At 43.0% G+C, this 15,449-nt stretch overlaps 1 protein-coding gene across 1 annotated transcript in view; it reads left to right on the top strand.

Annotated features, from left to right (window-relative positions):
• The window catches only part of LOC134843729 (protein virilizer homolog), a 550,828-nt gene that overhangs the window by 261,913 nt on the left and 273,466 nt on the right, over positions 1–15,449 (top strand). The gene's annotated exons all lie outside the window — the stretch shown is intronic.

The raw sequence follows: 15,449 nt of genomic DNA, 5'->3' as shown, positions 1-15,449 counted from the left end.
ATTGTGGCTTGCTTTCATATTCACATATCATAGCGAATTTTATTCACTTTGTTTTTAATGTTTAACCTTGTTAAACTATGTACATTTTACATTTTTATACAAGCTTTTATTTCAGTGTCTGACGATGGTGATTATTTCATTGAAAAGCTTTACACAACATTGATGTTTTATTCCTAAGAACAAATTGTTTCCTGTTGCTGAGATAGTCTGCAATTATTTCAAGGAAACAGCCTCCAACTCCGATGTTGCTCATTTTCTTTAGTAGTTCGTAATGCAGGACTTTGTCGAATGCCTTAGAGAAGTCGGTATAGATTGCGATCACATGGTTTTCAGCGTTCTTGTCAATTGCTTCGTAGATTTCTTTCAAGAAATATAACATGTTTGTAACAACTGAACGGTTTTTGACAAAACCGTGCTGACTTCTTGTGAGAAATTTAATGAAATGGTCATACAACGCGAGATACATGCATTTTTCCAGTAGTTTACTCATGATATTGAGGAGTGGCACCGGCCGGTAGTTTTTCATTCGTCGTTTGTCATCTTTCTTGTAAAAAGGCGACACAGCCGCAACTTTCTTTTTATCTGGTATTTTCTTTAACCTCTTGATGTTTTTAAAAACGCAATGCAAAATTGTGGTCATTTCTCTGGCCGTTCGTTGGAAGAAAATTGGTGGGAGTCCATCTGGGCCCCGCGATTTTGTTATGTCCAGCTCTGTTATAAATTGGTTTAAATATGTTTTTGAGAAACTGAAGTTACTCAATATCGTGTTTTCGTACTTCATGTCACTGAGGTTGAAGCTTGGTTTGGGCGAAAATACAGAGTGAAAATAATCATTCAAAAAATTCACTTTTTCATTGGCTTTGGAAACAGCTATTTCGTCCTTGATCATAGTCTTTGGGAGAGTTTCTGATTTTTTCAGACTCTTAAAGTGTTTGAAAATTAAATGTGTGTTACAAGTTGACATCAAATTTTCCTGATAGTTTACTCTATCTTCCTCTACTGCTTCTTCCACCATTTTATCTAGAGATAGAATGAGATTTCTGCGGTAGCTTGTAGGTTTCAATTTGTATTTTCTAGTTTGTGTTCGCAGTTTGTTCATGATGTTTGAGGTACTTGGCGTAACCCATGGCGGAAGTGATTGGCAACGTCTCGTTCTTCTAGGCACATGTTGGTTTACCAAATTTTCCAAATAGTCGTAAAGTTCCTTGCACATTCTATTGATGTTTGTGTGACATACTGGTGAGAAAGGCTCACTTAGTATTGATTTCTTGATTTCGTTATAGTCCACGCTACCGAAGCTTCGAAAGTTTTCAATAGCGACCTTTACCTCATGGTGAGGACATTCAATTAGAATGCTGATTGCTTTGTGGTCAGAGCAATTGTAAATTTTTGAGAAATTTTCGTCAGGAGTCGCATGAATGTGACAATTTTTGAATAATGTAATGTCTACAAGTTTTTGCCACAAGTTGGAAAATCTATTGCCTGCTCGAACTGATGTTGCTCGATTAGTTCAATTATTGAGTTTTCTTCATTTTCCGTGCTACTATAGTCAATCCAGTTTGCATTTAGAAAATTTACATCTCCGCAAATCAGTGTTGCAGTTGATTGATTTGATTTCTCGATTTCATTTAAAATTTGTGCGAAATCGCCTAGACAATTTGTGCGATATTTGCTGCTCGAAGGTGGATTGTAAAAACAGCAGACAATAATTCGTTTATCGTTTATTTGGATGCTGCAAGTTAAACAACATTCAGGTTGCTTATTTGGCAACAATTTAGATGAAAATGTTTGTTTCACTGCCATTAGTACTCCACCGTGCAAATTTTGATCTTTGGCTGTTTGTCGTTCTGATCTATAAATACTGTATTCATTTACCATTAATTCAGATGATACAATGTTTTCATTTAACCAAGTCTCGCAGAGACATATTATGTCATAGTTTGATGTTGCTATAGCATTTGCAAACTTCATTCGTCGTTTGAGTTTTATGAGACTTCTTACATTCATTTGCACGATGTTGAGAAAGCCTAGTCAAGCATCATCTGCTTGTTCTGCTTCTATCATCTCTTTTTTACCATCATTGAACAGCTCGAAATTCCTGATTTTGATTTTCTCCTTTGGAACTCCTTCGTCTAGAAGTTCTCTTCATCTTTTTAAGCATAGGTTTTCCTTCCTCGCATCTTCTTTCGATAATGCTGGCAGAAGGTAAATTTTCTCATCTCGCAGTTCATCTCTTTTTTCGAGGCTCTTTGCCAGCACCAATCGTGCTTCATGTTCCGTTGACAGAGTTATTAATAAAATTCTTGACTTGATGCGCTCTTTGCTGAATTTCCTTAGCCTTTTTATTTCTTCAATTTGTGGTTTAACTCCTAACTTGTTTAGTACCTCATGTACTTTTTCGGTTGTGGGGACAAAATTTTCGCCTTTTGATTTCTCGGGATCTTCTCTGATCCCCTGTATACGGAAGCTTTTATTGATATTATGATGAATTTCTTGTTTTACTTCTTTTCCAGCTCCTGGTTGAGCTTTCATATCTTTAACAGGTTTCACACTGAGTACATCTGCATAGCTTTTTTCCAGTTTTTCGCATGTGGTTTTTGTAGCGTTTTCGACTTTTTCATCAACCAATGCCGTCAGCCTTTTTTCCATATTTTCAAGACGTGCTTGTATTCCCTCACTCTCTTTTTCAATTTTCTCGTTCATTTGCATCATGGTCCTACACTTTATGAAGTTACCTCTTTCGTTATTAGTTACACATGTGTCGCATAGAAGCATTGCGTTTAAACCCAAGTCTTTTATGCCATTGGTGGCGGTGTTAGTAAGACCAGTGCAGGCGCTCTCGAGATGCATTTGAGCATTGCAAGATACACAACTGAAACATCTGTCCCTGGCATTTATGGGTTTTTTGCACGTTTTGCAATTTTTCATTTTGGTGGATACAGAGAGAAGGAGAAAATGGGATAGAGAATATTTATTTACAATTTGATCCAAGCCTGGACAATTAAGCCCACTCCCGTCACGAATTGAAATTTAAACTCACAATTTATTTCTGTTCTCGTTTCCTTCGTGCTTCTCGTTGTTTTTTTGACGGTTTCTTGTTCTTCTTTAAGATATCACTCAAGTTGCTATTGTTGTTTCGTATTATAGCTAAAGTTTTGATTTCAAGTGCGGTTTCTTGATGCAGTTCTCTGTATCCTTCAAGTAGATCTTTGTCCTGTTGTTTAGAATTTGAAATTATGTCTGTTGTAACTTGAACAACTGGTATCGGAAGTTTCTTTAGATCTTTAAGAATATAGGGTGCACCGTCTCTCTGACAATAGACAAGGCCTTCAATTCGAGGATGCGAATTGATTAGGGGTTTGATTTCTGGTACTAGTTGATTGGCAGTAAGGGGAGTCCTTGGATTGAATGGATGTTTTGAAATCGAATTGTTTATTACGTCGTGCCAGATAATTACAGACTCGTTTCTAGTAACTTCGTCTCTCAAGATGTTTCGTACGATTTTATTCGAGTTCGATTTGGGATGAAACGTTACTCTCTTGTAATGAATGACGTCTTCTTGCAGTTCCTCGTTTCCTCCTACTGATGCCCAATCTTCAAGTGCCAGATGTAATGAGCTCGCTCCAATAATCACAACCATGAAAAAGGGGTCACCACGGCTACCCCGCAAATCATATAATCTGAAACTATTTAATAAGAGCCTCCAGATTTCCAGTATTCCAGTTATTTAGGTGTTTAAGTAGTAGTAGTATGAGGCATTTGACCAGAATGGCGCCTAAAATACATGGGAAAAATGAATATTCATCTGGAGCAGTTTGGTGGGAGAAATGGCTGTTTCAAAGAATTAACGGTCTTATTGGACAATGTGATATTCGACCAGAAAGGCGCCAAAATGCATCGAATTTACGTTATAACATCGGACTGGGAAGATTGACCGTTTTATTAGATTAGCTGTCCTAATTGGACAATTTGGCGAATTAGGAGTGGTCGGTTTGGCAAGACGAAATAAATTTTAAAAAATTCGTTCCAAAATAAAAACAGGTCACGTCCTTGAAATGTAACATTGGCCCGGAAGTGCATATCGACGGAAAATAAAGCTAGGTTCTAAGACGACTGGCCAACGTCTAAACAGAGCTCTACATGCTTTTCACTGTCTCTACCAAAGCCAGTTCTTTTGGTGGTCTTTCTAACATCGGGTCGTCAAAAACGTTACTGTTCTCCGGCTTCGACCAGAACGCTCAAATTGACTTGTTTACTTGCAAATTAGTGAGCTCATGGCTGGGTATCAGTATCCCCAGACCACGAGGTTACTCCTAAAAACAGGGCTACTACTATTTACTATATTACTACTGTTTTTGTTCAGTAGAAAAAAATCATCATCTCCATCGAAGATGGATCAACCCTTTCCCCCAACTCCTAGCTTCTCATCGTCGTAAAATGAATTCAGATGTTAAATAAATTCAACTCAAGACATAACCGGGAAGCTAAAAGATTATATAAAATAGTTTCAGTTCCAGTCCCGAGACCCCTCCGGATTCCTGAATCCGGGTAAATAACGCCCTTATCTTCCTTCCGGAAGGCTGTTTTACCACCCTTTACCGTTGTTTGCTAACTCTGCAATTCGTTGTTGTTTTTTTATTGCAATTCTCATAGTTATCACAATCGCAACTATTGTTGTTGTGATTTTCTTCTGGTTTTCTTCCAAAATGGCGATTTTTGCCGTTTCTCAGAAGTGCGACTTCTCATTTCGAATTTTTAAAATTTCAAAATACCAGAATATCTTGACCTTCACCGTTTGATTAATTGTCCCAATAACGTCACTTATCTCTCAAAACTGTCAATTCGGAAGGTTAGCTGCTAACTATTCGAAATCGCCGAACCTGCATTTTGTTCATTCTGGTCGAATGTCACATACTCCCCGGACAGCCCGGTCAATGTCCCCATTGAATCTCGCAATGTTCGTAAAATTGGTACAGTGTCATCAAACAGAATTTACAAAATGCACGAAATTACTCTTATCCACGTCATATCGACTCACTGCAGAATATAAATGGCATCATACTACACTACTATAGCCTTCCAAAATCTTTCACTAATCTGCACTTTGAGGATATGACTTAAAATAAAACATTTTTTCTGACTTCCAAAGTCAATGCCCTGATTTAAAATTTTTTCTCCTAGGTTTTAAAAGGTGTTAGTTTGCAGGACAGTCCTGCCAACCAACAAGCTAAAATTATCCTACTATGCTTCTTCCCTTCGGAAATCTTGGTCGTTATTGTCCTGAATATTAACATTAAGGAAATCTATGGTTAGAAAGAACAATGAAACAATCTCTCTCTTCGAGAGATTACCCAAGCCTTTCATGTCACCACAAAATGATCAGTTTTCCTAGTTGATTAAAAATAGTCATGCAGGCTGGAATATTTAAATATACTCTTTACTCAAGCCTTTCTAAATAAATAGTAAGTGTCTCTAAAGCCACTAACTAAAATCAAAATGCAAATTTATATATGCAACAAATTCTGTAATGCTCAAAACTCAACAAAATGTTTTTTTTTAGTTTTCAATTACAACTTGGTTGCTTAGTTTCTTACTAGAGTTTTTGTCACACACATAAAACAATTCTGAGTTTAACTTCTTCTCTTTTGTCACTTCTTTGTTTCTTCTATTTCTTTATTGTCGTTTAGAAGTTCTAAAGCTTCTAAATTCCTCTAACTTTGTTTCTTTTTGCATCTTGTCTACCGGCCATTTGTCAATGCTCCATCCCCTCCTCCTGCGACATTTACTCTGCACTTTCAGTTTCTGTGTCTTGCAACACATCGTTAGCTATTCTGACGCTGTTGGAAGCAGTCCTCCAATACTTCTGCTCTTCTACCCTTTGTTTACAACAAGGTAAGGGATCCACGTTAGATCCTCTGTTCCTGCAGAAGCTGTTCTGGAGACACAACGTCACGTTTCTCTCCAAATCTTCCTTCAACATCTCTTCCTTCTCTCTTCCATTACGTTCACTTGTCCTAGAAATTCTCTTTACAGGGGTGGTCACTGCATTCCGATGAGTCACGAAAGCTCGTTTGAAAGCTCCTGCCCCAATGTCCAGCTGATATACACTGTACACTCTGCCGTGCTTCGACATATGCTTCTTGGCATACTCATACAACCATGCAGTCATGTTGGCTCTAAACCATGGCATCAGTCGTCTCCTTGCCCATATTTTTTTCACTTCCATCGGAATGTTCAGAATCTTGCACATTGTCTCAAAAAGATCTAAATCTTTTAGACAATCCAATTCTGCAATTGTTCTCTCGTCGGTGCCTCCTGTCTATTGTTCTCCTTCACATGAGCTTCCAGCCATCGTATCGCCATCATAACTCCCACTATCACTGTTGTTATGGGCCGTGATGTGTCTGGTAAACCCATGGAGAGCAGCTCTCCAGAGTCCCAGATCAACAGCAAATTACTACGCCCGGGATACCACCATGTTTGCGGCAAGCAGTGGCAGGGAAATTCATCATGTGTTAACATGATGCTCCTCCAGTTACGCTTTCCGGAAGCTTCCAGTAGTGGTTCTACTTCCATCATCGCTCGGTGGACTTCATCATTCTCTCTGTTTCTGTAGTTGATCCTCTCTGTTTCTGTCTTTCAAAGTCATTGAAGTTCCCACTGACGTATCCCATGAACTTCTTTCCCAGTATCGATTCCAACTCCTCCTTAGTTCTCTCTGGAACTGCTCAGAACATTCTGCACAATAACTCATAAGATATTTCCGACATTCTCGCTAATCTCACACACTTTGGCACTGAGAATGCTTGATCCACGATCGTTCTCGTTCTTTTTACATCCACAGCTACGAAATGCACTGGGTATCTGCTCTTGCATATTGAAGTTAACGCACCAAATATCGCAATCCGATGGTCTGCGATAAGTTTCACTGGGCCTGATGTTCATTTCTGCCTCGATCGCTTCCCTCCATTTTCCTATGTGCTTTTGCTCAGTTTGCAAAACTCCCGGGAACACTTCTACACTGATGGCCGTGACCATCTCATGTTTCTGTTCTAGATTCAAGAGTGACTCTGTTTGTGTCGGATTGTTTCTCAATGGTTTTCACGCAATCCAGACTTCCACAAATGTGACCTTCCAGTCCAAAGACTTCTGCCAGACAGCTACCAGGTTTAACCCAGTCTTCTGGTCCCCAGCCAGGCAACTCCACATATTCCCCGTTGCTCTTAGAGGCTGTTGTCATCACATTATATATGACATTAAGATCATGCAGGTTACATTCTGCATTTATTTGCCTCTGCACATCTTGCGTTGCAAGTAGTATTGAATCAGCATGGGAACTAGGACACCACGATGGTCTCATCAGTTCCCACACTACCATCAAGCTCGTTCTCAGTAATTCATCTGAGAATCCCAATCCAAACTCCACTCGTTTGTCGGGTTCTGGCACGGAAGGTGCAGCTGCCTTTTCTTCTAAGACTAGTCCCAGCTTGGTCTGCAGATAAGCAGTGCTTCTAATCGTTGCAATTCTTGACGTCCAGAACCTCAGCAACACTGCTTGCTCGTAATCAAAGAAGTAAGCGCGTATGTCTTCACTGAGAAACGGGTTGTACGCTATTCCTATGACTCCGGACACGTAACTTTATGACTTCTTTCTGATCGGTCCACAGTATTCATTGGATTTCGGCAGCGCTCCCATGGATTCCTTAGTGAGCTTCAGCTCCTTGTTTGAGAATCTCCTGATTTCGTCTATTTTCCTCATGGGTTCTAACTCCTCGGGTTCTTTCATGTTCACCCTCATCGGCTTGCTCTGATGCATATCTAGCAGTGCTAGCTAGAGTAAGGATTTCGCACGTTCATCACCCTCTTTCAGCATCTTGACACAGGTGTTCAATGCTGGCACTGAAATTTGCTCTATCATGAATCGGATGAAACAGAGAGCGTTCCTCCACTTCGCGCACGCTACTGCCATTCCCTCCTGGATTATCAGATCCCTCATACTCGTCATCAGGAAAACCTTTTCTTCTTTCGATCTCTTCCTTTCTTCTGAATCATATTCCGCGCCAGTCAGTCCGATCATGCACCAGGCGAAACTCAGCTGTAATTCAGTCCTCCCGTAGGGCACTGCTATCAGAGCGTGTATCCTTGGTCTAGTCCTCATCTCTTCTTCAAAGTACCGTAACACTACAGCTTTCCATGGAAGGCTCACCAACTGCTCGATCGTTTCCGCCTGCATCTCAGAAGACGCTAGACTCCCGTATACTTTCTGCTTAAGGGTGGTGCCTTGCATCATTGTCTCCAGATAACCTTCCATGGCACTCTTGTCTTCCAGAGCCATTAAGTGTCCTCTGGCCGAGTTTCTGTACTCCAACATTTCCATGTACCCACAGACGGGTTCATCTATTGATACAGTCTCCGACAGTGTCAGTTGGTTAAATTCCACTGGGACCAGTTGTCCTACGACACTTCCCTTTCCGTGGTTCATGGGAGACGGTTTAAAGTCTTTCATGTTACTCTCCCCACATTGGCTGAGTATTTCCATTTCTAACGTTGCTCCAGTCAGAGTGCGGTCATTCCGTTTGGATTTATAACCCGTTGATTCCGTTGAATTCAACATTCTGTCTGTGCCAGGCAATCGATCATCACCTTGTCCCATATCCATGACTTCTCCGACTCGTTTCCTTTTCGCCGAGTTGATAGCTTTTACTGATATTTCCGAATCCACCTTCGTCTTTCCCGCTCTCCTCGGTATCACTTTGCTGCCTAGTTTCATCTTCATCTCATTGATCTTATCAATCACCAATTCCGATCGCATCGTTCCTTTCCTAGTTCTCGAGATATTCAACTTCTCCCTTATCCTCTTGCGGTGTCATCTTTATAGGAGAATTAGCTTCACTTTCATCAGTGGCTGAGTCGATCAACAACTCACTCAATCTCCCTTCACACTCGTCGAGTTTGTCAAGGAGTTCCCGCATCAGTGGTCGGTTGAGACCTACTTTCAAAATGGACTGGGTTCCGTAGCTCTGAACCACTGTCCAGACTTCTTCCATGAAGGCCACTCTGTCCAATCTACATCCTGTCCTTTTTTCATGGTCTCCGTGATGTACCTCCCACTCTTCTTCGGGTAATGTTCCCAAGAAGGGTACTCTGGCTGCGCCTTCGATCCTTCTTATCCTTGGTGATTCCATGAGGAGTGTTTGTTCACTATCTTTAGAATTGCCCGGAGATCTGCTCTCCGGCAAATTCCGTTTCATTTCCGCAAAAGCTGACGGAGGCTCCAGTGTCGAAGTACCTTCGTTTGCTGGTTCAGTCGTTTCCAACGCGTCTGCGTTGTTTTCAAAGTCATTGAATAAACTGAAATCCGAGCTGGATATTCCTCCTGTCGATGCTTTATCGTCCTCCTTCTCTGCTTGATCGGGATCCTCTTGCATAGGCTCTTCCAATCGACGGCTTCCTCCCTGCCCATCATCTCCTCCTGACGTATCTCTAGAACTTGAGGGTCCTTGCCTTTCAGTCTTGGTCCCTTCCGTAAATTTCGGTATGATTAACCTGCCAGCAGATTTATCTTCCTCTTCTCCATGGACCACTTTGATTTCCTCATAGCCGAAGGGTGCCAGGAAGTTTCTCGTCTGCAACGTTTTTCACACTGTTAACTCCTGTTTCACGTTGGTCAAAATCAGGGAGGCCTCAGGTAATTCGGCTCTGCCTCTCATCCTCATAGACGCTAGGTTTATTTCCGTCCATTCCGTGTCAAACGCTCCAGGCTTCGGAGTCGCGGCATTGCTTATGCGCCTTCTCGTCGCTTGATCTGTGTAAGCAAATCGCGTGTACTGTAACACTGCGGCATTTCTACCAACAAAACACGGATCCATCGTTTCCAAGAATTTCGCTACCTTCCTTTCATTGGTCTCAAACGCTCTCAATCTAAGAGTTTGTACTACGGAGACTGCTCCGAGCATTATCCTTCTTATCAAAGGGAACTCAGGGATTTCCTCTGGCAGCTTCTCGTAATCACCCCAGTCTTTCGTCTCTTCTCTCACCTTGTGGTATGCCGCAGTGAGACGAGGAATCCTGGTGATCTCACCATTTGTCTTGTCGTAGGGCCTTAGATTCCAAAGCTTCGGAAATACCTCAATATGCCCTCTCTCAACTTCTCCCATACGATCACGGAAGTGATCGTCAAAGTTGACGACCGTCATTTCTGGCTCTGCTATCTTTCCAAACAACAGATCTTTGCTCTTGAGTTCTCGCACAACAGTTCTCAAACCAGTTCAGCACACTCCCATACATTGCTGATATGAGATTCAGGTGCAGCACCGACCTCCATTACGCTTCCACCTTAACATCAGGGAACGCAAACGTGACTGCTGGTCCATAGATCACTGTCACAAACTCCGTGGCTCCTCTGATCAACGCTAAGGGATCGGTCCCCATAGCTAAGCTTAGATCAGTTAGCAGGGGCATGCCCCCGACATGTCGTCTCACGTATTCCTCCCTCTCAATCGTCTTATCCTCTCCTGTTCCAAAGCGATTCTGATGCAGGAGGTACTGGATAAGAGTATGTCTCAGATCTCTTATCTTATTCCACGAATCCGTTGCTTTCTTCACATCGAATTTCTTCACATTCTCTCTCATCTGCTCTGGGTAACGTGTCAAGTTCATCAGTCCTCCCAAGTTTCCATGTGTTATTGCAATCAATGTTAGAAGTCCATCTAACCGCAAGTTCTGAACTCCTTCGGTGAGCAGTACTACCGGTCCTTTCACGAATTTTTCTGCTCCAAACGTCACGAACAAGGCTAGTAGTTCAACAATTGACACTTCCACTACTGTTTGGAGGAATTCTTTTATCAAGTATCGAGAGAGTTTTGTGTAGAATTTTGCCAAGAAGGACGCGGTCCATCCGGCTCCCAGCCCTTTCAGCATGCTATCAGTCCGTTCAAAGCCTTCTTCTCCCTTCACCTTCTCAGTCCAGAAAGTTTCCAGGGTAACTTTGCACACTCTGTTTACAAACTCGGCTGCCTTTTCCTCGGCTTTTTCGGCCAGGTTCACCTCCTTTACAAGGTAGGCATGGATCTTCCTGATCATCACTGGGCCTTGCTCAAAAGCATCTGCACCCAATGCCGCTACTCGAGGAGTTGGTTGTGACCACTGTATAGCTTCTGGTTTGGTTCTCAAAACCATCGCCTCCAAGTGAGCTCTGGTATCCTTGGAGTTATTTCTTCTCTCTCCTTCCTCTTTTATGTCCATTCCTCGGAACCATAAGTTATTCGACATCGCCACAATTATTCCTCATCTATTCCTGGTCGTCATCTATTCCTGGCTTCAACTTGAGCTGTCGACTGAAGTTGGACAGTTCCAACCCCAGCACCTCGTCCAACACTAGCATGTGTAGTGAGTAGTCCATGAATCCTCTCATTGCGTTCGAGATATCCGACCAGACCGCCGGTAGTTCGGCCCTGAGTGGTCTCAAATTCTCCATCTCTATCTCGCGATTTGGGGCCGATATGATTACATCATATTTTCCTTCCGAGAGCAAAGCCACAATCCCATATACGAATTTTAGTCCATCCGGGAGCGTGCAAACCCCGGAGTCAGCGCGAACACGGCTCTCGGTGTCGTTTTGGTGAAGGAACTTTCTTTCAGGGTATCCGCTACTTCACCCATTGACTCGAGTATATCTTTTATCGCTGGCCTTACAGCGGCTTCAGCAGTCGTAGGATCTCTGAGTCTGCTCAGAAAATCCCTACTATGTACATGGTCATTGATGCCAGCAAACACAATTGTGATTGGGTTCATCTCTGTCTGTCTTTGTACCCCAATTGCCATTGACACGGATTGCATTAGGTCCAGATCGACCGCTGCCAACATTATAACGTCCGGCCAAAACAGAGACTTGGAAGTGTGCACGAAGTCTGAATTCGCTACTATCATAATCTTGGCCTTCCTCATTTCTGCCTTGTCATACGCGGCAAAGATGGTCTCATCTTTCTTTATCGCTTTCAACCCGCCGTATCTTTGGACATCACCTTCCTGATTCACTTGTTTCGTGTATACTCGTTCTTTCACATGACCTGGGAGTGTTTTCAGCTGCCTGAACATCTTCACATGTTGTCCAATCGGCGCCCTCGTTATCAGAAATCTTCCAGGTCTCTCTTCTCGATTCCCCTCATCGTGATTCAGTTTTACGTCTTGTAACGGTCTTGCATTCACTGAGCTCATTGTGTTATTAGAGGGCAGTCCGTCTAGGACGGCAAACCTCAAGGCAGTTGTTGAGCTGAAGTTTATGCCAGCCGCTATCAACCAGCCCACTCCTGCTATCGAGTACAATCAGTTGACCGATAACCGTGCTCCGTTCAGCATCCTCATGGCATCCGCTTGTCGGCTCGTTAGATACTCCCTCTTCCTTCAGCACTCCCGTGTCAAAGAGTTCTACTTCCAACTCTTCCAATCGCTCTTGGAAGACTCTGTTCAATCAAGCCTGTCCTTCTATGCTATCAAAGTGGATGCCGTCAGTGGTCAGCCTGGCCTGATCCATAGCCTCAGCTAATGTTCGATATCCATAAGGATCATCCTTCCGGCATTCTGACTTGCAAGATTCCTCAGGATGTTGTTCCACCTGATCACTCCTTCGTTGTGTCTTCTCCCTGTTGCAGTCAATGTCCTCGTGTTCATTGGCACAGTGCAAACGGTCAGTACCGCGCAGTTGAACTTCATTTCTCGAGGCCTCAACAGCTCCATGGGAGACTGCCCACGAGGAACACTCCTTGCAGCTATCACTTTTACAACAGCTGTTGTCAATGCCACCCGTTCCGATCGCTCCTTGTAGTCCGCCTCAAGCGTTCAATTTCTTCACCCTGCTTTTTGTTGCCGTCTTCAAACAATCTCTTCCACAAGTCTCTGTCGTCCTCCGTAATGAGCATGGTCTTATTCATTTCATCCAGCTCCTTCCTGGTCCTTTCCAGCTCAACCTTCATCCCATCTAGATCTTGCATGGTTTGGATCATTTGAACCTCTGTTCTACTCTCACCCTCTTTGGTGGCACAGCTATTCTCAATGGTGAACTAGACGAGGCAGCCTCGCTGTTCATCTCTTGATGCCTTCTCCTAAGCCCAGGCTTGGGCTTGGAGGACAAAGGCATCTCACCTGGTTGATAAGTCCTAAAACTTCCCAGTCCAGGCTCGTTCGCCAAGTCACTCCCTGAGATGGCCCCGTTTCTCCACCTCATGTTCGGGCGGTCTAGTACTCCCCTCTCTCCGTATGCTGCAATCAATAGGACATCAGTGGGGCGGTCCCCACAGTTATCATGCCCCAAGATGTTTATCAGGGTGGTCAGCATTATGACAACCTCTGGGTCCTCCAGAGCGAAGTCTCGATCCATTAGCCGACGATAGAATAATTTGACTCAAGTGAGTAATTAACTGATCAATCAGGATCTCGAAAAGAGGTCGCGAATATCACACTTGTCCGTTTCACTTTAATTTCTTGTTAAAAATTTATTTAAAACAGTCAGATAAAAAGATTTTGATCTTAAAATTTATTAAAATCAATCGGTCTCTAAAATTTTGGAATTCGACCTAAGATTGGACAGTCCAAACTTTGGATCTATTCCTAAGATTGTTATTCAGTTGTTCGTGGTCACTAACTCCTTCTTACCCAGGACCTTAATAACATAACACATAAGATAACATAACACACATATCACACACTACACATACTTTAGTCTGACACCCTCTTGCTTGTCACCTTAACTCAGCCTATACTTAGGTAATGTTTCTTATTTAAGTATACTTGTATATTAGTATCAGAGAAAATTACGTGTATGAGCGCGTACAGTTCCCGAGGATGCAGTCGTCCTCTGTTCGGATCGTACACTGGAAGCGAAAGCTCCTTCACATTCCTTTCCACGAGGAAGTCTCTCAATCTCGTCAAGGACAGGACTAGGTTTTCCGGTTATACCTGCCGCTTCTCCGTCGCCCTTGTCATTAAGAAACATTGGTATTTTCCCGGTATCTGTGACGCCGCCGGAGGCAAGGCTGCAACAACCCCTATTCCTGGTCTTTGCTTCCAAAAGAAATCTATGTTTTTATATTCTCTCTTAAAATCCGCTGCTAACGCTGTCTTAAAACTCATGTCTGCTGTGACTGCTATCGCACATGTTCTATCTGTGAGTATGAAATCGCTATCTGCCAATATGCTACTAGAATATTCATTTGGTAAGTTAAAATATGATTCAACTACCCTCCCTATGTCAGGTTTCTTTGGTTTCTCGCCTGTTTCTGCTTCTAAATCCCCTGTCTCTCTTGCTTTTCTAAAAATTTTTATTAAAAAATTTTCAGTGTGGGTAAGTCCTTCCCCCACTACCCGGACAAAAATATCCATCGACGTCCCCGTCGATCGCATACCGGGTATCAAGTCGAGATTTGAAGCCGGAATGAGTAGTTTCTCCTCCTGGGCAGCCAAGGAAGGATCTTCTCGTTCGGTTTTCCTGTATTTCATGCTTTCACGATCCACATCTTGAATCGTGACACTGGTCTCCTTTGGGTCCGACGTCATTTCGTTCAGCCATTCGAAGACACTCAGATTCGTCAACTCTTGTTCGTATGATTGCTGTTGCTTGTCGTCGAATTCTACCTCGGGTTTCGACCGGTCATTGACCCACTCATCGTCGTGATCATCGACTAAGTCAATGTCCTGTGACACAGTTATTTCTTCTAGACCCACTACTTCTTTTCTTATCTTCTTTAGGTCTACCCTGTCCACTACAAAATCGTCGCCGTAAGGGTTATATTTCTTCTTGGATCTTGTCCTGTCATTTTGACGAGTCTGTATCGTGAACGGAAGATCCGGTTCCAAGTTCTTGCGAACCTCCCTTTGTTCTGGGTCTTGCCAGTCCTCTTCTGCGTGGGCTAAAGTTACATCGTCTGCTTCAATCACCTCATTTGGGTCCAGGTCCAGTGGTGTACTTGTTCCTTCCTCTATGACTTCATTTCCATCGTTCTTTTCCCTGGTGCCCTTCTCGTTGACCTCACAAGCAGGGTCCATCATTAGATAATCCCCTTCTTCCATGTCTGCAGGTATACACCAGTCTTCTGTCGGTGGGTTGTGTGGCTTAATGTTTTCGTAATGATTGGCTCGGCCAGTGCTCAGTATATTCCATCGTCCTTCCTGGTGCACCTCCGTAATCATAAAAATACTCAGCAGGCACAGTCAAGGCAGAGGAAAAGATTTGACAAGAGAGCAGCTGGTGCAAAAGCTTATTCGGTAGGGGACTCTGTATGGGTATTTCAGAACGTCATACCACCGAAAGGAACGAAAAAAGGCCTAAAAAGTTGAAGGGACCCTTCTTGATTACGGAGGTGCACCAGGAGGGACGCTTGTATATACTGAGCACTGGCCGAGCCGCTCATTATGAAAACATTAAGCCACAAAACCCTTCGACAGAAGACTGGTGT

This window comes from Symsagittifera roscoffensis, chromosome 4, assembly GCF_963678635.1.
Source record: "Symsagittifera roscoffensis chromosome 4, txSymRosc1.1, whole genome shotgun sequence".
Classification (NCBI taxonomy): domain Eukaryota; kingdom Metazoa; phylum Xenacoelomorpha; order Acoela; family Convolutidae; genus Symsagittifera; species Symsagittifera roscoffensis.
Note: the sequence above shows the minus strand (reverse complement) of the source record. Positions and strands in the feature narration are given on the sequence as shown.